This window comes from Camarhynchus parvulus, chromosome 5 (assembly GCF_901933205.1).
Source record: "Camarhynchus parvulus chromosome 5, STF_HiC, whole genome shotgun sequence".
NCBI classification, from domain to species: Eukaryota; Metazoa; Chordata; class Aves; order Passeriformes; family Thraupidae; genus Camarhynchus; species Camarhynchus parvulus.
In genome coordinates this window covers 27,067,234-27,091,558 of record NC_044575.1, presented here as the reverse complement: position 1 = coordinate 27,091,558, position 24,325 = coordinate 27,067,234, and the positions used below count along the sequence as shown (strand labels likewise).

At 38.3% G+C, this 24,325-nt stretch overlaps 1 protein-coding gene across 7 annotated transcripts in view; it reads left to right on the top strand.

Annotated features, from left to right (window-relative positions):
* SIPA1L1 (signal induced proliferation associated 1 like 1) overlaps window positions 1–24,325 on the top strand; it is a 200,914-nt gene that overhangs the window by 104,692 nt on the left and 71,897 nt on the right. The window contains exon 1 of one of the 7 annotated variants that reach the window (XM_030949102.1): window positions 3,259–3,277. The exons of the other annotated variants lie outside the window; for them this stretch is intronic. The gene's annotated coding sequence lies outside the window, so the exon portion shown is untranslated. Of the gene's footprint in view, window positions 1–3,258; window positions 3,278–24,325 lie in introns of those variants that run through there. 7 annotated transcript variants of the gene reach the window in all.

Here is a 24,325-nt window from a genome sequence, read left to right as displayed (position 1 = left end):
GGTTTCTGGTGCATACTAGCTGCTTTTTTTAGTGCGTTAGGGTAGAAACTGGAAATAATTGCCTTTAAGGACAGAGAGCATATTGTTGCTGCTGAGAAACACTGCTGTTAGTTAATATGTTGAACTCTCTGTGGCACTGCCTTGTGAAGGTGAGGGGAGCACAGCTGGTTACAGCGCTCAGCGGCAGCCCGAGCAATGTGCTGCGGAGCGGGATGTGACGGTGAGAGATACATCTGTTCTTTGTTGTGTGACTTTCTGGTGGGCAGAGTGTTGCATTGGCTTTACTTCAAACTTGCAGAAAGGACAGAGCTATTGAGAATCCAAGCCAAGAAGCTAAGTTATAAAAGAAGGCAAACGTTGTGCTTCAGTTTCTACTGTGTGCTGAAGCTGCGGAGCTGACATTTCAGCAGCAGAACGATGTCTTCATAGACATGATGAGTACAGGCTGAGTCATGTAATTTTCAGCTTCAAAAACTAAAATTATTCTGCTGTACATAAAGTTTTTCATTGTTGCCAGCTCACTCTGAAAACTTAGTTATGCCATATTTGCCAGTGTAATTGCAACCATTTTGTCGGTATTTTCTGGGCTTGTTTGTTTGTTTGCTTTTCAAAGAAATGTGTGTAGGTTTTCCAGCAACTTGCCAACAGTTTGCATCTAAACAGCCACAATGTCACCTTCTTTCTGCATTATTGTGCATTACTGTGCTTTCTGCATTACTGTGCTGAACTTGAGGCTTTTCCTCATAGAAGTTTGATTGTCAAAGTTCCAATGTAGGTTTTGTCTTTCTAGGTCAGTTACAGTCACTTAGAGGTTAAACAGCAATGGAAATTTTTTTTTCTTTTCATTCTGGGATTTTAATTTTTAGTATTTTAAGCAAATGGGCAGTAATTTAAAGTATAAAGTGGAGTTAAGTTTTAGGGTATTTGATCTTTGCTTGAATTAAGGTATACCCATGTCTTTAATGACTGGATAATCACTTTGGGAAGGGAAAAATCTGTTTCTTTGAGCTGTATTCCATGAGGAGTAGTACCTGTTGGTCTGCTGCTTCTGAAGTTTGTACCAGTATCATCAGAGTCTGTTAGAGGAACGGTTAGGGCATGATGTGGAGCTGTGCAGAATACCCTTAAAATCCAAGTGGTAGAGGGAGATAAGAGAAGTTAATTCAGTGGTTTGAGATGCAGAATCTCCAGTGTAGGAATTTGTTTGTTGTGTTTCCATCATAAAAGAAAGAAAAGGAAAAGAAAACAGGGAAAAAATCTGGAGGAATTTCTAGCAATAAGGATCAGTAATATGCAAGGTTGCTCTTAAATGCTTTTGGGTCTGTCAGCATTTAGGTTTATTTCTTATTCCCAACTGAAGTGATTTTTTTTTTCCCATGTCAAGTTATTTATACAACCTAAATTACTAATGGTTACATGTAGCAGTGATACATGAATTTTGTGATACTGCCTTTGTACCTGGTTAACGATTCCAAATTCTTCTTTGTGAGTGTCTGCCTGCTTCTGCCTCCTGTATAGAGTTTTATTTTGCCCTGCACTCAGTCAGGGCTTTATAGTTTAGCCAAAGGTGTCTCTGTTTCACATAACACCTCTTCCAAAGTCCAGATTTGTGTGCTGTACTATTCTTTGTCATTTCCCCAGGTTGTTAACCACCTCTCTTTCTGGTCACCATAGCCGAGGCTGTTGTGGCCATCCTGGTTAGTGAAGAGCAGACCCAGCTGTGCATCAGCCTTGACAGACCCATGCAGTACCTGTGTCAAAAGCTTTTCTGTGTCACTCTGCAATATTGCAATCAAGTTTGCAATAAAAGCATGTCTTCCACTGGGTTAAATACTAAAATGAGTCACAGCTGATTAAAAGAAAATGTGTTACTGTGTACAAAAGTGAATATAAACTGGTATATTCAGTAGCCATTTGCTTTTCTGTATAAATCAGAAATTGGGAATGCTCTTTGTATGATAGTAAAATACAAAAAGGGAATGTTTTTGCACATATCATTTGTATTTTTATGAGACAAAGCAGATTATCTGCATCGATTCAAGCATTAGAATCAACAAATTATTTTCACATGTGCCATATAATCATGTGGGAGGCCTTCATTGTGAACAAGCTGGTGATATTTTTCTTCAGTCTGAGAAGAAATTTCTGTGGTAACAGTGACATTTGCCAATTTGGTCTTAGTTATTTGTTTCTCTCTGGTAAAATGTCATTTGCCCTAATAGGAATTATTGTGTACAGGTTCTTTTCATAGAGAGATGCATGTTAACCTTGCAAACCACTTAACTAACAGTTTTTTGATGCTGTGGTGGTTTCCTTTTTATCTCTGTCCTTTCAGTGGAAAGTATTTCAAGAGAAAAATCATGAAATGTAAAACCTGGCCTTAAAAAAGTTGGTTATTTTACTAATTCAGTTTACTGGCCGATTTACACAAGAATTGTGTGTAATTTGTGCATTACAGTTTCAGCTGCACATGATGTCTTAATGGAGGCTGAAGAGATCATTGAAAGCTTCACTGCCAAGAAACATTAGTATCATGCTTCTGCAGTTTATTTGATGGGTCTTGCCCAAGTGCAAAGGCTGAGGCACAAACACATAACCCAATAGTTTCTGTGGGATTGAAACCTTTACATTCTTATTTGAAAACTTCACATCCATATGACGTAATACCTTCAGCCTTCAACTGAAGCACACAATGAAAGATCCCCTCTTTATATGCATTAATGTTAAGTTTTAGTTGTCATGCTTCTGGTGATTTTTGAACTGATTTCTATTTAATAAGTCTTTATAGTGGAGATAGTTAAAAATATTTGGTAGCTATGAAACCAAATGAAAGGCACTAGAGAAAATGCGACTGGAAAGAGATGGATAGTGTTCCTAAGCAGTGACTGTTAAATCCAGATGTTGGTTATTCCGTCTCAAGGCTGAAGGGAAAGAATTTCTGGGCTGCAGTTCTCTTGCCTCTTAGCCACGAACTTTTCTCTTTTTCTGGAGTTACCTGTATATTCTTCAGGTGTTCTGTCTCACCTCACCTTCTGACACTGCCACCTGTGATCTGGTGGTATCTGACTTGTACAGGAAGACATATTTGTTGAAAGTGGCCTCATCGGTGATGTCTCGTTATTTTTTAAAACAGAAGTGTTTCACACAACTGAAAAGCAAATGGAATTTTAGCTATTCTTGTCCTCCTAGGCAGACAGAAATTTCCTTGTTATTTCTGAGGGGGAAATCCAGACCTGTACTTCTTGATGTCTTTTCTTAATCTAACCCATTTGACCAGGTAAGACAGTAATAATTTCATATGATGGCTACTTTCTTTTGAGAGCAACTGTAATTAATGGAAAGTGTTTCTTCTGTGTGACACCAGGGTCTTGAAGATTTGAAGGATGGAATTAATTTGGCTTGCTTCCATAAAACAAGGTCAGGGTTGTTTGTGAGGCTTTTTTTTTTTTTACACACTATCTTATTCATCGCATGGAGCCCTTTTTTCCCTTCTGTGTCTGACAAAAGATTAAATTTTTCCCACTGTAGATTTAGATTATTTTCTTACTATTTAATATAAGGCAAAACTTAATCTGTATATTTTTTTGTCATGGAGTCAGACATTTTCTTACAGAACTAAATAGGTATGTGCTTTTAAAAAATGCTTTCTTTTTTATATTGGCTGCTTTTGTGGTCTGATAGTTCCTGTATTTTAAAACAGATAAGAGCAATTCTTTTGGAAGACTGATAATGGTTTTTGTTACTTGCATCCTACTTACAAGCTATTGATTGATGGTTTTGACAACCATATTATATATCGTATTCAGAAAAAATGTAAAAGGTATTTTTTGTTCTTTTTCTCATCCTTCCCTGCCATTGTGACTTGGTAAGTCTTGGTCTGCTTGCTAAAGATTCACATACTAGTGAAAATGTCACTAATTGCTGGTACAGCTGGGGGAGGGGAGGAGAGCTGTGTTTTGCTTTGTCATCTTAGGTTTCTTGGCAACTTCAGCTTTTAGCAGCTGCTGTGCACAAATTGAGGTTGGTACTGATTATTCCCTTCTGAATAAGTATGAACATTATTACTGTGCACTAAGATGCAGGCTGTAGAAAAGAATAAAATGAACAAAAAGTAATATTGCATCCTACCATTTTAGCCAGGCACCCCAGTCTCTGGATGCAGGATGAAAACCTTTGAAATCTGGACATCAGCTCACCACAAGGTTGTTGAAGATCGCCTTCTGTGGAATAGCAGCTTGGTAGACGCTGATCTCTTGTTTTATTTTTAGCAAACCATTAGTCTCTCACAGGGGAGTGTGGGAGTAATTGTCAAAGCTACTGAAGGACTGCTATTAAACCGAATTGCTGTAGCAGGTGTTGGGTGGGATCTCCTCCATTCTTACCAATTAGCAGCTACTGGCTTCACGTTTAAAGACATGTGAAAAGCAGCCCTGTTATGCCATGATTTCCTGGCCTACCTTGTGCACTGTTAGATTGAGTCTTTTGACAAGTACTTCTTTTGAAGTTTGTTCTTTGTCAACATAACAAGAATTTTCACTATGTAAATCCTTACCCTAGTCTATTGGTTTATTTTTCAAGGGGATCTCTTGTAGGGAAGCTGCATTTAGTCTGTTTGCTAAGGAAGTGAGGCTTTTGTGACTAGATTTGCCTATCCATCAATCCTTCTTTTTTACTCCTTCTCCCTGACTCCAAAAGGGAAAAAAAATATCCTCCCAACATTTTGGATGTTTAAGTGGCTGCTGATTTCACATCGATGAGAGATGTAAAGTTCTTGGTATGGAGTAAATTGTGGAATTGGTGCTTTAGTGAGGAGTTAGTCTAGACATTCACTGAGAAACAGCTGGCTCAAACCTAGCCCTTGGGTGGCTCCACGTGCTGCTGCCACTTGCTTTGCCAGGCAGTGTGCATCTGCAGCCTTGCTTCCAGCTGTAGGCTTTCATGTACAGAAAGGGTGTACAGATACATCTACTGGGGAGAGGAGAGCATTGGGACTGTGCTAATAAATGGGGCCTGTTGGCCTCAGCAACCATTGGTAATGTGAGTCAGGGCTGCAGGTTGGGAGGTGATGGTTTTGTTTCTTTCCATCCTTTATGTTCTCTTCTTTTTTAGCCCAGTTTCTTCCACTGGGGACAGTGCTGTTTCAGGAGTTTATTCATACAGTTACCTTGAAAGTTGGAGCCTACAGTTTGGTTTCATAGAAACACCTCAGTTACCTTTGTTTTCTCTGTGTTGGAGTGCAATTAAAAAAAACCCCTCAAACCCAAAACATAAAACCCACTGAATTTAGGAAAAGAGAGGAAAAGACTGTACAAAGCAGAACACAGGCTCCGTATATGGCGTGTTCCTGATCCTGCGGTTTACCCAAACTGCTCCTCCTCTTGTGAGTTCTATGATCAGGACAAATTATTTGACAGAAGACTTCTAAAATTTTATTGATTCCTTTTTTCCCAGGCTTCTCTGAGAAGAGTGTTACACAGATGTGGATATTCAGGGAGCTCATGGTAGCACAAGACAAGAACTCAAAAGAATTCCCAGCAGGGGATCTCCTAAGCACTAAGTTGAGGAATCTTCAGCAGAGTGATGATCCAGGTCTTTCTGGTGATGGGATCAAAGCTAATTAGGATTAATGCTCTCCTCCAGTTCATAACTGCCTTAACTTCTGTAAATGAGAAGCAGTTGTTAAAGCACATCAGCATTGGTTAAATAATTGTTCTGAGGAGCCAGCTCCAGTACCGTGCAAATTATGAAACTCTGTAAGCTCTCAGTTTGTAAAGAACATCATATTGTTTAGAAAAATTTGGAAGTGTAGGCAATTTCAATGCATTCTATTTATTTGTTTCTCTCTGGTTGCCAGAGCTATGGGGTATCAGATGAAAGCTGTTGCTGTATTGTAATCTTCAACATTAATGGGATGGCCAGTACAAGTTCTGTGCATTACTGGGATTTCACATATGAATGTGCTCAGTAGGGTTTTTAATGGTGCAGAGGACTTGTGCTTCAGTCTCCTGAATCTCTGTAGCAAATTCTTTCTCCCTTACTACACCAGGCCAAAGAATAACCTTCTGCAAAAGGCAGAGAAAAGTTTGTTTTATGCTGTTCTCCAGTTTCAGTTGGGTTTTTCCTTCTTGCTGCAAGTTCTTCATTGACACAGCCATAACTAGTTGAAATACCACTGTCTTCTGATGACTCTTATCTCCTGCCATTGACAAAGCAGATGGAACTAGTGATGAAAATGTAGTACAGGAATACCAAAAATTGAACCTAAAAATGACGGTGGCATGATATATACCATGATTAATGCCCCAATTCTTATGCATTCTAGCACCTTACATAGTAGAATAAAAAAATTCATCTCATAATTTGGAAGTAGTAGAGGAGGAGGCTACATTTGCAGCTCACTACTCCATCTTTTAAATACTTGGTTCTCATGTTTTTATTTTCAATTTCTTACTTGGTGAGTCAGAGTCGTTTTGTTATCTGTTGTGAAAATTTTTGATACATTCCCCCGCATGCATTCTTAGGAAGGAGCATGGAAGGAAAGCCCATTTGCTGTGCAGGTTAATAGAGCCATTGACTAAGTTTCTGTCTCCAGTTCACAGGAGACCCCCTAGTATTCTTGATTATTAATGTATGCCCACTTGTGTACTTTAAGGATATAGAAATCAACTTTGGCCCTTGATTTTGGAGAAAAAGGAAATAACAATGAGTTTTTGAGGTAATGGGAAGACAGTTGGAAATAAATGTATGTAATTACATTTGATACACCTGTATGTTTTTTTGTTAAATGGAAGATGAACTTGAGGATTGTTTCACAGTAGATTTTTGTCAGTCTCTCATTACTGACTGACAGTGCCTTACTTCCTTCCTATGTATGTAAAGTAAAAAGATCCAGAAGGGACCCCTATCTTGAAGAGAGATCCATACTGCTAAAATGTCTATTTTTATTCTGGCTAGTGACCTCATCAGAGAAGCAGTGCATACCATACTGCATACCACAGTAATGTGTTCTCTGGCCAGAACTGTAGCTTGTTGATAATGGGAGCTCCTTAGTGATGAACTTTTTTTTTTTCCATTTGCTTAAAGAATTTAATACCTCGCTATTGCACATCTTCTGTGGGACACCCTGCTGTACTGGTTGGTTTGGTTGTGTACAAAGTGGTTATTTCAAGTAATTATTTGACTTAAAAGTAATCTTTGTTACATTAGCCAAAAAAACCCACTTCAAATCTGACTTCATTCTATCCCTGCATTCATTTTCTAGGTCTAACAAGAGGATTAATGATATTAATGTTTTCTACTGATAAGGGGTTTTTGTCACAATAGTAGAGTGAGTACTGGTTGAAAACAGTTTTTTTTAAGCCAGATGCTTATAAGCCTGAAGTTTGATTTGTAATTCTTAACATGTTGGTTAGGTACTTGACATTATGATCTGCTCTCAAAAGAAGACATTGAGTTGTTGGCAGTGTGTTACAAATGAGTTTGTTTAAAAGGATCTCTAAGTCATAATTAAGGTCTGAGAATCTTTGTATTTTTTCTTACCCAAATCAAGGCTTTTAAAGGCACTTGTAGGAACTCTGCATTCTTGAGTCCCTCAGCTTGGCAGTTATCAACCTTTTACCTGACACATGGAAGTATTTGCAAAAGACTTAAAAAATTTCCAAAACAACTAAGAATGCAGAAGAGTAATTTTTAAGTATTCACTATATGAGAAATTACTTTAACCACAAAATATAGTAGTGCAGTACTGTCTGCTTACTTATGTTCTGCTTTGAATAGTGATTTGGATAATAAATTACTTATGTTGCCAGTTCATGTATGAAAGTGCTGTTTCTTAGTAAAGGGTTGTTGGCTTCCCATTACCAACATGTTTAATTTTGCACAAGTATTTCAAGGTATCTGGTAATTCTCTGTATGCACCAATGGCTTCTCTCTGCTCATTTTCTCCTCTGCTGATTAACTATTGATCATTAGGCGCAGGAATTACGTGCTAATACAGCCTCTCTGCTGGCAGTTAGATTGTTGAGTTAAAGCTGTATTTGTAAGGATCAATACCCTAGAAACACAGCACTTTTCTGCTGCCATGTCTTCTCATTATCAGTCAGCATCTGTTCAGACTGCTCACCAGATTGCTACAGCACTACATATTACCTGGAAGTCAAAAACAGTGCAATAATTTGTTACCTGCTGAGTCATTTTCCAGAAATGCAGGTTTAATATTTTTGGCCTATCTGTATAGAAATTCCTGTATTATCAGTGATGATAAAGGTGTGTTTTTACAGTATTTTAAGGAAGTATAGTAGCTGTTGTGCTGATACATAATTCAGTTAAAAAAATTTTTAGCAGTATTTTAACTAGTTTTCTATTTATGAACTTTTCATTGTGGTTTTAAAACTGGAAGCTAATGTTCCTGGGTGTACTTAGACTACCTTCACAAGTAGTTCTCCTCATAGTTTCTGTTTCTGCAACTTTTATTTAATCTCTGCACTGAGCATTGCCTTCTGTCGTTGTGAAGTTCAATTTTAGGTCTGTGTTCTCAATGCTTTTGTTTCCTTCTGTGGACATACCTGAAGGGAACTCTGACCTCCTGTTTGAGGCGATGTCAGGCAGGGAGGAATGTGTTACTCTTGATGTGAGTTGGGTTCTTGCTGGTGTGTCACTAGGGCCGTGGGTTAATGTACTGCAGCTGGAAGTGTATCAAAATAAAAATAGTGTTCATACAATGGAAATAAATGAAACTGTTGTGGCTTAACCCCATCCAGCAGCCAAGCCCCATGCAACCACTAGCTCACTCCCCCACCATCAGGATTGGGGAGAGAATTGGAAGGGTAAAAGGTAGAAAACTTGTGGGTTGAGATAAAGACAGTTCAATAGGGAAAGCAGAAGCTGTTCACACAAGCAGAGCATAACAAGGAATTAACTGAGTGCTGTCCATTGGCAGGCAGGTGTTCAGCCATCTCCAGAAGAACAGAGCCCCATCACATGCAGCAGTGACTTAGGAAGACAAACACCATCACTCCAAATGCTCCCCCTTCTTCCTTCTTCCCCCAATTTTATATACTGAGCACGATGTCACATGGTTTGGAATGTCCCTTTGGTCCGCTGGGGTCACCTGCCCTTGACTGTGTCCCCTCCCAACCTCCCATGCACCCCCAACTTCCTTGGCAGTGTGGCTGTACAAAAAGCAGAAAAGGTCTTGGCTCTGTAAGCCCTGCTCAGCAATAACAAAAACATCTCTATATCATCAACCCTGTGTTCAGCACAAATCCAAAACACATCCCCATACCAGCCACTATGAAGAAATTAACCCAGCCAAAACCAGGACACTGTATTTTAAAATAAACATTTGTTTTATAATTAATTCCTTTCTTCAAATGCTTTAGTAATTTAGGACTGCATTACTTTACTTTGGGTATGTACTTTAGATGAAACCACAGTGCTAAGTGAGAACTGAAGAATTAACACTCTTCTGTTCCTCAATTTTTTTTCATCTGTATAGGAAGGTGAATGGTTTTCACAAAGATTTCAAATGTAATCAGCATTGCTAAAACTTAATTCTCACGGCAGCAATAATCATCATATTCAGTCCATGAAGTGTAATGAACTTGAGAATTTCAGCATCATGTAACTGAGATTATTACGTGCATTTAAAGGGATGTTATTTCATGATTCCCAGATGCTTTAATCTCTAAGTGATGATTTGCAGGAGCAGTGGAAGGAGATCCATTGATTTCGTTTTCATATGTATTAACACTAATGCAGCATCATCCCAGTTTCTTTGCATGCAGCCTTACATTCTGCTTTTTTCTCTCACTGCACTTTCCTATTTTGCCCTCATTCCACATATATTCACAACTTAAGTATTTTCTCTTGGCATACTTTGAACTGATGACTTTTCTTCTTGAAGTTAACTAAGATAGAGTTAGTGGGAGTTGATGCAATGACTTTGTGTGAGTGGGAAGTTAAGATACTGATTCTCAAGCAACGTGGTTTGGAAAATGGCGATACCAGTCTGTTCCCAGTGCCCTCTCTGCAAAGTTAATTCAGAATATGTCAGAATCACAAGCTGCTTTTTTTTTCCCCTTCATGATCAGTTATACAGTACTGTTGCATACTAGCAGTGCACAGCTCTGTAACATCTCCTAGTGTATGCAGGTCTTTTAATTTAAGGTAGGTACTGTTGATGGTATATAATGTACTTTTCACCTTGAAATCAAAGCTTTCTCTTCTGTTTTAGAAAGAAGGCTTTGTAGTAGTTTCATTATTGGCTGCAATAAATGAGTGGATAAATAACATTAAGGAAAAGAAGGTATTAGGTTTCTTGTCTTTTCAGGCGCATCCTTTTCCTTCACAATTTATTTTCTTATTATTCAGATCCTCTGACTGCAAAAACGATCTTGGGCCTTGTGCCTTGCCACTGTTCTGTTTTTGGTTTACATCATCCTCTTATCTCCCATGGCTTTGTCAAAAGGTTTTCTGTCTGTGAGCTGTGGGTGGAGAGTGCCACTCCAGCTAATTAATGGTAGTTTAGAGAGTGTGGCTTTGTAGACTTGATCTATAATCAGTAAGGACAGACCCAGAGTCTGCTTTCGAGGGCAATTCAGAGAAGACTTGACTAAAATACTCATGTTTTAGGTTCAGTAGAGTAAGGACAGGGCTTTTCAAGGAAAGAGTTTTTTGTTAGAGCAATTGTTGTCATAGGAGAAGTCCTCAAGCTAGCTTTTTAAATAACCTGTTAAATGGTAGTCCTTGTGCTCTGATTGCATATACTTGCAAATTGGCAAAACAAGAAAATGCTTATTTTTTGTAATTTGACAGACAGCCTTGTGAATAGCTGATGTCTAAGCCATAGGTCTTAAATGAGTATTTTGAAGTCAACCTACTTCTGAAAATAATTTAGTTTCAAGAAGCTGCATTGGGCTATTCTAACACTCCCCAAACATTTTCTATTACGTTCCTTGCCTGTTTCTTTGTTTATTTTAGTTTATGGACTGTTCTGACCTAATGATGCTTTTAAAAAGCCATTCCCGTAGAGTAGCATGTGGATTTTGGGAGACAGATTTGCAATACAGAAGTAATAACCAAGTTTTAAACTGAAACTTTAGACCAGTGCAAGTTTCCAGTCTTAAGGCTCCTGAAAAGTTCCTGCTTTTCATCTGAGATGGCAATACAAAAACATTATTCCCTGAAGCTAATTTCTCTTGCTAATAAAACTTGGTGATTTCATCTTATGTAAGAACGTAGCGAAGGGCAGTTCTGAATCAGGGAAGTGCTGTATCTGTATGGAAGAGAAAGGTAGGGGTAATAAATAGTTGCATATCTCAGCTATGTTTTCCTAGTTTCTAGAAGTCTGACTGAGGAACTTTCACAACTTAATGATGAACTATTTGCACTTGAAACCCCAGATCACATTTTTTGTATATGGACTTACCTGACCACTTTTTTTTAGATAGGTTTTGGCATCCGTAAGTCGTGGTTATGATTGATAACTAATCATGCATTTTTGTTAGTTGCTTTATAGAAATTCTCTGTTTCTGTGGTAAGAGAACTGTTTGTAATATTTCAGTGGTCACACCATGACTTCCTAGCACACAAGTCCTGTCGTCCTCCCCCCCTCCCCGCCCCTTTCAGAACTTCAAAAGCAGAGTAAAGCTTTAGAAATCTATTTTGTTTCATGGTAGAATTTATTCCAGTACTTGCGGTTTTTTTCCTAATATGAAGTAAAAGATTCACCAAAAACTTTTACTCCCTCTTCTGAACTGAACCACTCAAGACTGTCAGAAGTTTTATGTTTCATTTTAGAGAGATTTTCAATTAGAATGAGTGCTCATCCTCGGTGGAAGTTCTGGCAAGACTGTATTAAAGTATGGGGGAGCAGAAACTGATCTAAGTACTTTACTTGGAAGGAAACCAAATATTTTCATTATAAAAGTTAGTATTTTGAAGCACTTCTGTGATCTTCAGATTCCATGCTTATCAGGCAGTTTTAAAACTGTGATCGTATTTTGAGCCATGTCTCACTACTTCAAAAACTGACTCGCTTAATTTGGTAAATGATGACTGCATGATTGGCATGAAGTACAAAGTAGTGGGAAAAAAAAAGTATCTGTGGATTTAGCCATACAGTGGTTTTTGGTTGTAACATTTTTTTGTGTGTGTGCAACCAGCTCCAAATAGATCTCTCTGCTCTAATCCCATCGCTGTGCTCATGGTAGGCTTGAAGAATAGAGTTCATTTCCTGAGGGTTACAATGCAAATTGAGCTGATGGGGTAATTTTTTTCAAATTTTTTTTTCTTTTTTTTTTCTCTTTATTTTTTCCTTTCTCCACAACCCTCCTCCAAACATGTTTGTGCACATAAAACAGCTTAATTATATTTGCATCTTCCTGTAAAATCCTAGAGACTTAAACTCAGGTAATTACTGAAGAGGATTTCTTTAGTGAGAGTATGAAGTTGTGCATTATGATGAAAACTGAGTAGTGCTAGCATCAGACTGTTCACTGAATCAACTACTGAAATTGTCATAAAAAACAACCATTTTTCTGAAAGCTTTTCCTCAAAAAAATTCCATGTTGCATATAGAAAGATAAATTGCTTTTCATAGTGATGGTATCACTGAGCAAAGTTTCTCAATGTTCAAAATCATCTAGTCTTTACAGGATGAAATCAAGACCCAATTTATCTTGAAATTTACAAGCAGATTGTGGAGCACAGTTATGATCCTTTTCTGGTCAGAAATCCTACCAGAAAATTATAAGTTATGCTTGACAATTGCTGATATTTTCAAGTAGTTTTCGGATATTTATCTGGCTAACAGAAAATACAGTATATTGATAAAATCCCCATTTTGGAGTAATAGAGGAATAGACACAAAACCAAAAAAGAAACTGTAGTGCTTAGGAAAATGCAGCCCTGCAAATCAAAAAAGGCACATTGGGCTTCAAAGTAGTGTTTGTATTCCTAACTACTCCTCAGAACTCCGAGCAGGGCCTTCAGTATGTGAGCAGGAGATATGTGGCTTCAGTTCATGCAATTGCAATAACTTTGACTTCACATGAGCAAGGAGGTGCATTAGCCTTCGAAGTCTGCTTTTTGGGGAGGATCACCAAGGACCTGGGGGTTGCAGGGGCAAGTGGAGCTGCAGAGTCGTCTGCAGGAGTCACCGGACTCAGCACAGGGAGGAGCCGCAGCCTTTTCACTGATGGAGATTCCTGTGGTTTGCAGTTGGTTGTCATGGCTTCCACAAGGTCAGGGGTGGCTGGAGAAAGTCATCCCCAAACACAGCAAGGGTGAAAACTGGTGCAAGAATGATATTTCCTTTTTTCAGAAAGGGTTAAGGAATGTTCTTGCTGAAGTGTTATCAACGTGATTTTATATAATGAGCCATAATCAGAAATAGTATGCAAGCCTGATTAAGGCTGTTGATGCAGTGAAACAGGAATACACCCACACATGTACTTTCTGTAGGTAATTTACTTTTGAAGGTTTAGTGTTGGAATTTAAATTATTTCAAATCTGTTTTCATTTTATAAAATGTTTTTCATGCATGTGAACCAGGAACAGATGTAGATATTTCCTTTTACTGACCATGACTGGAGAAAAAAAATCACATAAGGCAAAAAGATTTTTTCATCATACTTCCTTAGATTATAATGAAAAAAATCTCAAATGGACATGCTGGACTGTATTTGGCATGTTTGGCTGGAGGTTTATTTTTGTGGTATCTGTGAGTTGTTGTAGCCCAACTTACAGAAAAGCGAATAAATCTTGTAAGGAGTAATTTGGGTCTTAGGCTAGAAAGGCAGTTGATAAAAGACATGCATGGACAGGTGGGCAGGTCAAACACACACAAGTTTACTTATGCTTTGAGGTAACTGGTAGTATCCAACCATCTATCTAAACTTTATTCTTAGGTTTAAGAATATATGGATGAAGTGCCAGTACTGCTGGCATATGTGTGCTTGTAATAGACTGATTCCTATTTAAATTGCAAAGTGTGTTTTTAGATGTTGCCGCCACCTTGCTTGCTCTTCTCAGTTTGTATCCTGATTTGCCAGCTTGACTGTCTGGATTCATGACTTGAATTGCTTATTTGCTTCTCCCTGGTGTTGCAATTTGGTGTAGGTTGCTTCACACACAGAGTTGTGCGCACACTTTCACAATCACTCCTGAAGAGTTGATGTGGGTGGCCAGGTATGTATTATTTTCCTGTTGCATTTGCTGGAGATGACTCTCTGCCCTCAGTGACTGACTGGCATGGCTGTATTTAAAGTAGAAGTGCTGTCTACTTGGATGCTGTCAGTTGCTTTGACCATATAGTCTATGGTAGGACTGTAGAACATAACACACCCTCATCATCAAATTGAAGGGTCTCATCTATCTGTTGGTCACTGCTGAGAGATTTTCCAAGTAACCTTTCTTGGTTTTCTGCAGATGGGGAATTCTTCTTCTAAGTCCTTTGAAATCCAGCCTGAACACCCACTCGTAGCACAGCACTCGCAAGAAATGAATCAGCTGAAATAGTTATATCTACCTTTCTTGTTTTCTAAACCATAAATGTTGCAATCATGCAGGATGCAGATTTCTGCTGAGTAAATGCATGTTTTTGCACATGATTTTTGTCCCTTTCTACATTGTTTTATTCATCATTATTAGTACTTGAAGTATTTTAGATGTTGAATAAGAGTTTATGTACTACCAGTCTGGCTTTTGCCTCATGTTTTTGTGTACATTCCCATACAGAAAAGGGGAATGCCATTGTAATATTTGTTCATGTAGCAGAGTACAAGGTTTCTGTAGTTGTACTCCATTTCCTGTTAGGTTTATGGAGCTGTTTGCAGGTTTATCTGTCATTCTTTTGCATTGCACATTGAAAGCTTCAGACATCCTTTGCAGTTTTTGAGGTGATGTCGGTAATGGATGTAACACACTCATCTTTGTCACGTGGTGAGAGAGCACTTATTGCTCTTAAATTCCTGTCAGTTGTATGGTCCCATCCATACTTTTCTGATGTATTTTCATGTCCCCAAAACTGGTGAAGTCTTACTTAAAACTCTGCTTCTTTTAGTCTCAATTTTAAATGACATTTTAAAGGAAGATTAACCAAAAAACCTCTATACAATCCTATGTGGAGGTTGAACTCTTTTTTCCTTTATATTAATGAATATGGCATTTTGGAAAATAGATATGTAATGCATATATTTAGAAAATAAATGTGGTTGTCAAGGACAAAAAGCTTTTTATATGTGTTTTGTCAAAAACAGGAAAGTGAATTATCCCCCTGGGTCTCTGATGTCATGCCTTCTTATGTTATATAAGAGTTAGAGAAGCCTGAAAGCCTTTTTTTTTTTTTATTCTGGTGGATTTATGGTTCCTCATAAGGTTAGATTTACACAGCGTGTGTGTCAAATAGTAATTTAAGATGGTTTTCTTTTTCGGTCTGTGGGATGACGCCATCTTTAACTCTGAATGAAACCAAAGTAGTAAATAAACATCTTCCTTGGACAAAGACCACAGCCTTTTTCATTTAGGAGGATCTGTTGCATTGGAGCAGTGGGAGGGGTTGCCATAAGCACTGCTCTAATAATATGTGACTTACTGAATCTGTGCCATGCCTTCTATGTGAACAGTTTAATTGTCTGAAGAAAAATGTTATTTCATCTGGTTGTCATTTTTGTTTGCTTGTATGGGTAAAGTAGGCTTCAGAAAACACAAAATGTGTGCACCCAGTATTCCCACTTCGGGGTGGAGCATATGGGAGAAATGCAGCATGCAGTAATCCATCAATATCACTCTATCAGTGATCTAGGTGGTTGCTAGTGGCAGTCATTTTAGAATCCTTTTGGAAATCAATACATAACTGATTTTGAAGCTTATTTCAGTGTTCCACTGAAAGGACCCCAGAGTTTGGCTTGTAAATGGGATTGCATGTTTGTGAGTGAAGTGATTGCAGGCGAAGTATGAAGCTGATGGTCTAAGAGCAAAATGAAAAGAATAGAAAACATAGAAACATGAAGAGTTGCTGAAAATTATTCTTGTTGCTTACTAATGTTTTAGTCTTCTAAGATCAGTATCTAAATACCCAGTTACCTTTTTTCTTTAAACCTTTTGTTTTAACCTATTTTTAGTAGGGGAAGTTTATTTTTACTTTCTGTTTATCTGCACTCTTAGATCATGTTCTTTACACTGATATACCAGTATGCTTTAAAGAGCTTAGTAGTATAGTAATGTAAAACTTGCAATTTCAAAAAGATAAATCGGTATATTGATAAAAATAATATTACTGAGTTTTTAATTTTTTCCCAAAAGGATTTTTAGTGAGAGGCTGTGGAGTGTTTCACTGAGTGCATTTAAATTTGAATATTACAGATGTTCACAATCATAGGATTTAAAAAAAAAAAGGTTCACATTTTTGCTACAAATTACTGTCTTTCTCTAAGGTTTCTAATTGACTTCCTTTCTTGGTGTTGCACACTTGACTGGATGTGGCAGTCACTTGAAATGGAAACTGCTGTTCTTCTTGCAAGGATTGTTTGAGAATTACATGCTTTCTTACCTGTTCAAACACGTGAACTGTAAAAAGAATCTCTGTTGCTCCCTGTCGCCCTGTGTGACTTTATAGTTTGGACTGTAATTTTCAATGTAATTTTTTGTGCTGTCTTTATTTGCCTAAGGTTTGAATAATCTGAATGCCTAAAAGATTCATGCTGCAGGGCATATCCCAGGTTATTAGAGTCAAAATTTCCTGTAGAAACATACAATCAATGTTTGATAGGTTTAGCTTTAATTTTGTTTTCTTCATATAGCAAGAGTGAATGCAGTTCATTAAGCACATCTACTAGTGTGAAGTCTTAGAATGACATGAGGGTTAATTACCATGTTTGCTAGAGTTATATTTAAGTAGTTCTTCTAAGAAGCATTAGAAATACAACATTAACATCTTATGTGTAAATATATGTAGATGTATATACACAAAAATATACATGGTATATACACACAAAAGCAAATTATGTATTTTAGGGGAAAATATATTAACTTTTCTTTTAATATACAGGAAGTGTAACAGATTCAAGTAATGATCTACTTGGTATTTTCACATTAGCTGATAAGGAAGCAAATTCATTTAACATCTATGAGTTATTTGGAAGCTTGAAGAAATGATATTTTGTTTGATGAGATGCTCAGCTGTCTTTCGAATGGCTTTCATTGAGGGAGCAAATTGAGGTCTGAAATTCTAAACTGATGGAGTTTGTTCTATCCCACTGAGGACTGGGGCCAAAAAAGCTGCATGGCAGAGGGTGCCAGGGTTGAGAAGGAAGGATTGTGTAGAGGGATTGTCAACACCAGCAGCTGGGCTTAGAATGACAGGAGACTGTGTGTGACCGGCTGCTGAAGGGGCCTGGGACATCAGCAAAGGAGTGGTGGTGGGGCAGAAATTGATGAACACCTCTGGTGTGGGTGTCTGGTGACACTCTCTGCTCGTAATTCTGTCCAGCACTGCAGCAGTACCTTTAAAGCAGGAGCAATAGTTGCAAGAACATCTTCAGGAATGTGTATGAATGTGAAACGCTCTCTAGATGATTAATATCAGGGTTGTGGAAACAAAGCCTATTAATTTTAGGTAAATTTTAACTTTTGCTCTTGAAAAGGTGCTTTTGTTTCTCCCTTAAACACATGACTTAATTATCAGCCAACCTATGGAGAAATAGTGCTCTGTGGAGGTTTGAGGGCTGGATGACTTTCATGAAGGCACCAGAACAGCTCCTTGCAATTCTTTTACCAAATCAGTAATTTAGGGAGAAGCAACTGCAGTGATAGAGTAAAGGAATATTAATGGTCCTGAGAAAAAGATCTCAAATGCTAGCAAAATTATGGGCTTATATTTTTTTAATAATATTTTTAACAAATTAGTGATGCAGTCCAACACCTGTTACAAGAAAAATTAAATTAGTTTTGAGTTGCACTCCAGACTACTTAGAAGCACCTGGAAGTTTGGAGAGGTAGTAGGTTAAATACCCTCTTTACCCCTCTTCCAAACTGAGGTCTCACTCAACTCTGATGTTTGTGGCATGTTATGAGACATGGTGAGGTCTGTGTGCTTGTTTGCCAAGTATGGCCAGCATGAATGGAGGCAGTGGAAGCAGCTCAGAGATCACAGGCTAAATTCTGTCTTTGTACTGGTACCAAAGATGTGCTGGAAACAAATGGTGGCCACGTTGCAGGAGAAAGGACTTGTATGGGCCTTTATGCTATGCAAGTATGAGCAAGCGTGCAAACCTCGGGAAAGGGCATCCGTGGCACGTACTGGAATTTGTAGCTTTTCCACTGAACTGTATCTAGGCAGGAAGTATCAGCCCATTTTGAGGGAGGTTGTTTCTTGGTCTGTTTTCTCTTTGTTATTGTTATTTTGGTTTGGGACTCTTCATAGGTCAGATTGTCACAGATATTAGTCATTGATAAACTTGGACACTTGTCAGTAAAGCAACTTTTTATAAGAGTTCACACACCAGGAAGGGCAGTCTGTTTTTGGAACCATTACCCAGGGATGCAATATAGCAACAGCTACAAGCTGAGAAACATAGAAGCAGCATCTCTAAAATAACAAAAGGGAGGGTTAAAAATCAAACTGTTTTGTTGTTTGTAAAAAGTTGCTTTCTTTAGAGATGGTATCTGTGAGCTGGAATAATTTGCTCTCATATTGCCACTGATGTAGACTCGTTTCCTAGAGAGCAAGCACTCCTTTCAAAAGTAAATTGTTATTAACAATTTTGTTCCAGGAATAGAATACAGTATAGGATACAGTAAGACTTGTAATCTGTCTTTTAGATCCTGTAAATTACCTTCCAGGAATGGGATTCTACACTTAATTAACTCGGTGACTGACACTGGTACCAAAATGGAACATGAGTGTTGAAGTAGGAATGACTGTGTGCAGGACTCTTCTCACTCTTACTTTCTGTCTCAGTTAAAAGGAGTTTTTAAGTATTTGTTTCAGCAATAGTTACTTGTACACTTGAGAATTGTGATATCCATGTCTTGATTAATGCATATGAAATGGATGTGAAAACAGAGGATGCAGTTCTGGCTTTGAGACATTGTTGTGTTTCCTTGGTGAATAATGAGTAGGAAATCATAACAGAGCAAAATGTGCTGAAGTGCACAGGTGGGAGCTTACTGTCCCCTGTGTTGCTATATCTGTCTCAGTTTGATAGCTTTTATTATGCTTCATTTACCATCCTGTTATGTCACGAGCATTTACCACTGACTGCAGGAGATTATGATTATTGAGTGTGAGTTCATGGTCTTGTGCACAGGGAGGCCAGCTGGTTCTCTGTGCTCTGAGCCAGCTGATGCTTTACCACCATGGTTACCAGGGCTCGAAAGCTGGGGGAGCAAATTCAGCTGAGTGCCACAGTGATGCGCTCAGCTCAGCACCCTTTTCTAGTGACTGCGCATCCCCCGCACGTTCCACCGTGAAAGCAGAGCGAGCTTGGCTTTGTCTGGAGAGAGGCATATACTGCAGAGTGCAGAAGCTGCTGGTAGTGACTCACAGTAATTACTGTTACGCCCTAAAATCAATGTAACCTTGCCTAGGTTCATGCGTATTTGCATCACCGAGTTCAGCACAGAATGAAGCTAAGAATAAAGCAGTGCTAAATCCTAGCAGATCAGTGCAGGTGATCATTGTGTGTATGGCAACAGATGGCACCTGGTGTCCTCAGAGCAAAGATTTTTTTTCTGATGGTTAGGGTACAAGGAAACATTCAGAGAAAAAGGCAGAAACACAGACTTGCTGACATGTCAATCACTGACAAATTTTGTAGACACATAAATTGGTGAAGTGGAGGGAAAAGAAACGGAGGTTGAGGGAATCTGTCTGTCTATGCAGAGTTGACAGTTATCACAAACTCAGGTAACACAAAGCCAGCAATTCTGCTAAGTTTGAAAAAAAAGAAACCAGTAAGTTAGTAAAATACCAAACACTATTCTTCAAATAGATTTTCAGTTTGTAAAAACTTCCTCAGAAAGAGGAACCTTTTAGCTTTCCTGCAATTACAATGATGGAAGTAATCCTGGGAAGAAAAGGATAAAGTTAATAATAGGTAACCAGATAAAGTATTTCAAAAGGCTGAATTGAATTTTTCTCCTCTGAGGAATTAATTTTATGCAATTAGACAGTATTTTGTACCTATAATAACTTAATTGGCTGATAAATTAATATTCCCTCCCAGGATTTGATCTGTTATAATTCAGGTAAGAATTTGTGACACAAATAGATAAGCTTTCTTGTATAAAATATTTTTCCTTGTTCTCATTTATTTTTCTAGTTTTAGAGGAGCTTCTAGCTTTCAGAAGCTTATACTGATGGCCTTTCTTTTCCCAGTAAAAGTTAGCAAGGATTGCTGGCAGTAATGTGTGTTGTTGCACTGCATTTCCTGAATTGACTGTGTTTTAGTAAACCCCATGGAACAGAGAAGATATCAGTTAAGTTTTTCACAACTGCTTGCGGTAAAATGTTATGCTGATCTCCTTATACTACAACTTCGGTGATTTTAAAGTATCCCTGGCAATATGTGCATTTACCACCCTCTACTATGTTTTACTGTTTGGAGTGGAGCAGGTCCGTGGTATGGAGGCTTTGCAAAAGCGAGACTTTCCTATAAGTTGAAACTGATTTACTCCTTTTCAAAATTGTAATTTTAAAATGCCACCTTATAATAAGGGCTGATGGTGAAGTATGAAGTCTTTCCTTTGGAGCGTTATGAGTCATGAATAATTTGGTGCCCCCAAATCTATCTCTGTCAACATCAGACTATTAGTATCATTAGTGCCCATGATTCCAGAATCTGGAGTCTCATCATATTCTCAGCAGATAAGAGTAATTGCTGAATCTTGTCAAGTAAGACTCAGTTGTGGGCAAAGTTACTACTTTGCAGGGAAAAAGAGCGTGATTCCACATAACTAAAACTAGGAAAAGTTATAATAGAAGGTATCTGAACTGGTGTGTCATGTCAGGCATGAGCTCCTTTCCTTCATTCACCTTAACAAGTAGTTGTTGAATTATCTTGTCTAACTAGATCCAAGATAGAAACTGATTACTGTGCAGTAGTTGAGGTTTTTTTACTATCCTGAACTGATTTGAGTGAGATAGTTCTTCTTGATCAACTACTTGTATTTGCTGCTTTGTATTCCAAAGGTCTCTAGATGAAATCTTGACTGGTAGGTCTTCATTTTTCTGGGTGTATAACTTCAGGCATGACAAATAAGAAATCAAGATCCTTGACTTCCCTTCCTTTTAAGAATGATGGAGTCTGCAAAACCATCTTGCAGTTCATCTAGAGGGTCCTTTTAAGTTTTGTAAGAGTGGTTTTTTCCTGCACCTAAAACTTTGGCTTTGGAGGAGACAGCAAAGTGATTTAAAAAGGTATGAGTAGAAAGCAAAAGTATGAAATAGATTTGTGCTCATTTTTAAGTTGAGATTAGATGCTTAGTCATCTGGTGCTGGTAAAAACAAACAAAAAAAATTGTTCTAAGTGTCTGAGCCCTATTTTGAACAGATACTTGGATTGCTTTACTAATTACTGTATGGAATCTGATAAGCAGATAATTGGTTTTATGATTATTCTCTTAACTCTCTATTCAGGTTTTAGTTGATATAATCAGTACTAAGTTTTCATGTACCCTTTCAGTAGTCTTTGCATTTGGTTTTCATTTACAGCTTTTTATATATTGCTGTTCATCTGATTATTTTGTTGGCCTCCTCAGTAAGTTGAGATGAATTGGAAAAGTACATTTTCATGGTTATGCTAGTTTGTCCTTACCATATTGTGTTTGCATAGATATTCATAGCTCTACCTTGAGTTGTATTTTTTTCTATATTGAAATGGTAACAAAGTAGGATTTGTTACTCTTCACAGATGCTGCTCTTGGCATTAGAAGTAGGTACCATACTGCTGATCTTGTAATTGTAACTAATTTTAATGTATTGCATATTCTGTGTTAGCATTTTTGCTGCTTAATATTTAAGTTCTGGCAGGTTCTCCTGTTCAAAATAACACCTGTTACTGGTCTTTTAAATCCAGTGAGATTTGCTCTGTCTCTGATGCTGTGGTGTTTTGCAAATAATGAATGCTAGAAAAGGTTGAAGTACAGATTGCTGTTGTTGTTTATTTTCATTAAAGCTGATAACCCGTGTACCCAGGACCTGTGCTTTAGGAATTTTTGATGTTATCAAATGTAATGTTTTCACTTTATTTTGATTGAAACTAATCAAACCTTTTACACCAGGCTGTTAGGTCTCGAATTAGACACCAGGCTGGGAAGGTCTAGAGAAATAAACATGGACAGGTGGTTGCACTCTCAAAAAAAATTTGACTTAATAGTGATTTAATTCATATAGGCACAGTCAATGGTGGAGTTCGTTTCTTCAGAGTATGATATTAGCTATTACTGTAATCATTTATGGCCTGTATTCCAGCTGCTACAGCAGATGATGGAGGACAGCTGCAAAAACCTGCAGAACATGAAACAGCTGGTCCCCAGAGTGAGACAGGCATAAAGCTGAGTCAGGAGCAGAGAATTTCCTTTGGAAAATACACCGTGTGGTCATGTAACTAATGACAAAACCATGTATACAACAGGTCAAGAGTAAGTCACATAGACCACTTAGGTTTATTTTTTCATGTGATTAGAGATAACATTTGTATATGCATATCCTTACTTAGGATTGCTGTCCTGAAAATTTTTAAGGGAAAACGTATAATTTGGGGAGGTAGGGAGAACTGGTGGTATTTGGATGCTTATATGGTCAACACCAAGGTTGGGAGTTTTTAGAGCTGCTGTGAACTTATGCCCTGAAGTTCATGACAAACCTGTACTACTAGGTGATGTGTTTCAGTAGAAGAGCATTTGGGGGGGAGGAGGTGTATACTTTGCTTTCAGAGTTAATGTTGGTGGAAGGGGAACAGAGAGGGACAAATCTTGGCTTTCACTGCAGACTGTGAAGAGCAACTTGTGGTAGTGGATGTTTTATGTTTAAACTCCTGCATGTTTTATGTTCAACCCTCAGCTTGACTTTTCCTTTACGATCCCTTTTAGCCTGGCATTCTCCTGCCCTAAATCTTTATCAATTTTCATTCTATTTTCCTTCTGTCCTGCCTATAAAAGCAAGATCTGTATAGATCTTCAGGAAGTGCTGTGAAGTGTTGCCATTTCATAGAGGTTAATAGTGCTTAAACACTCTTTGATAAGCACCTTGCAAAGTAGGCACTTTGATAGGCATACTTTGAAAAGTATGGGTAGAAGATTAGGTTGTATCATGGAATACAGTGTTTGCATTTTCCCTTCCTTGGTCTGATGGTGCACAAAGTTGTTGCACCAGCCTGATTAGTTCTTAGGCTGGAGAGTGTTTGAAATTTGTAAAAAAAATTATGGCTGAATACTGAATTCAGTAGTTTTCAAACAGCAGCATGGGTAGACTGCCTTTCTAAAGTTATTCTAATTAAAAAAAACCCTGTTATTTCAGCAGTATCATTGACAGCACAGAGCTCAGTGCTACAGCTGACATAACAGAAGGAAGGGATGCCATCTATGAATACACTGACAAGCTGAAGGAGCGGGTCTGTGAGAACCTAATGAGGTTCAACAGGTCCAATGCAAGGCGCTGCACCTGGGTCAGGGCAGTCCTAGGCATAAGTACAGACTGGGAGAGGAACTTCTTGAGAGCAGCTCTGTGGAGAAGGACTTAGGGGTGCTGGTGAACAAAAGCTGTAAGAAGTCAACAATGCTGCAAGTGCAGAAATCCAGCCGTATCCTGGGCTCCATCAAATGCAGCCAGGACAGGAGTATTAGTCTCCCCTGTATCCTGTCCTTGTTAGACCCTACCTGGAGCAGTGCATCCTGGTCTGGATTCTTCACAACAAGAAACGTGGAACTGTTTAGAGCAGGTCCACAGAAAGGCCATGAAGATAAGAGGGCTTGAGCAACTCTTCTAAGAAGACAGATTGAGAGAGCTGGGATTGTTAAGTCTGGAGAAGAGGAGGCTGTGAGGAGACGTTATTGCAGCCTTCCAGTACTTAAAGAGAGCTTTGAAAAAGATGGAGACTTTTTACCTGAGGAAATAGTGATAGCACAAGGGAGAAAAAATTTAAGATTTAGATTAAATGGTAAAAAGTTCTTTCCTGTGAGGGTGATGAGGCACTGGAACAGGCTGCCCAGAGGAGTTGTGGATGGCCCATCCCTGTAGATGTTCAAAACCTGATCTAATGGGTGGCATCCCTGCCTGTGACAGGGATGTTGGAACTGGATGGTCTTTAAGGTCCCTTCTAGC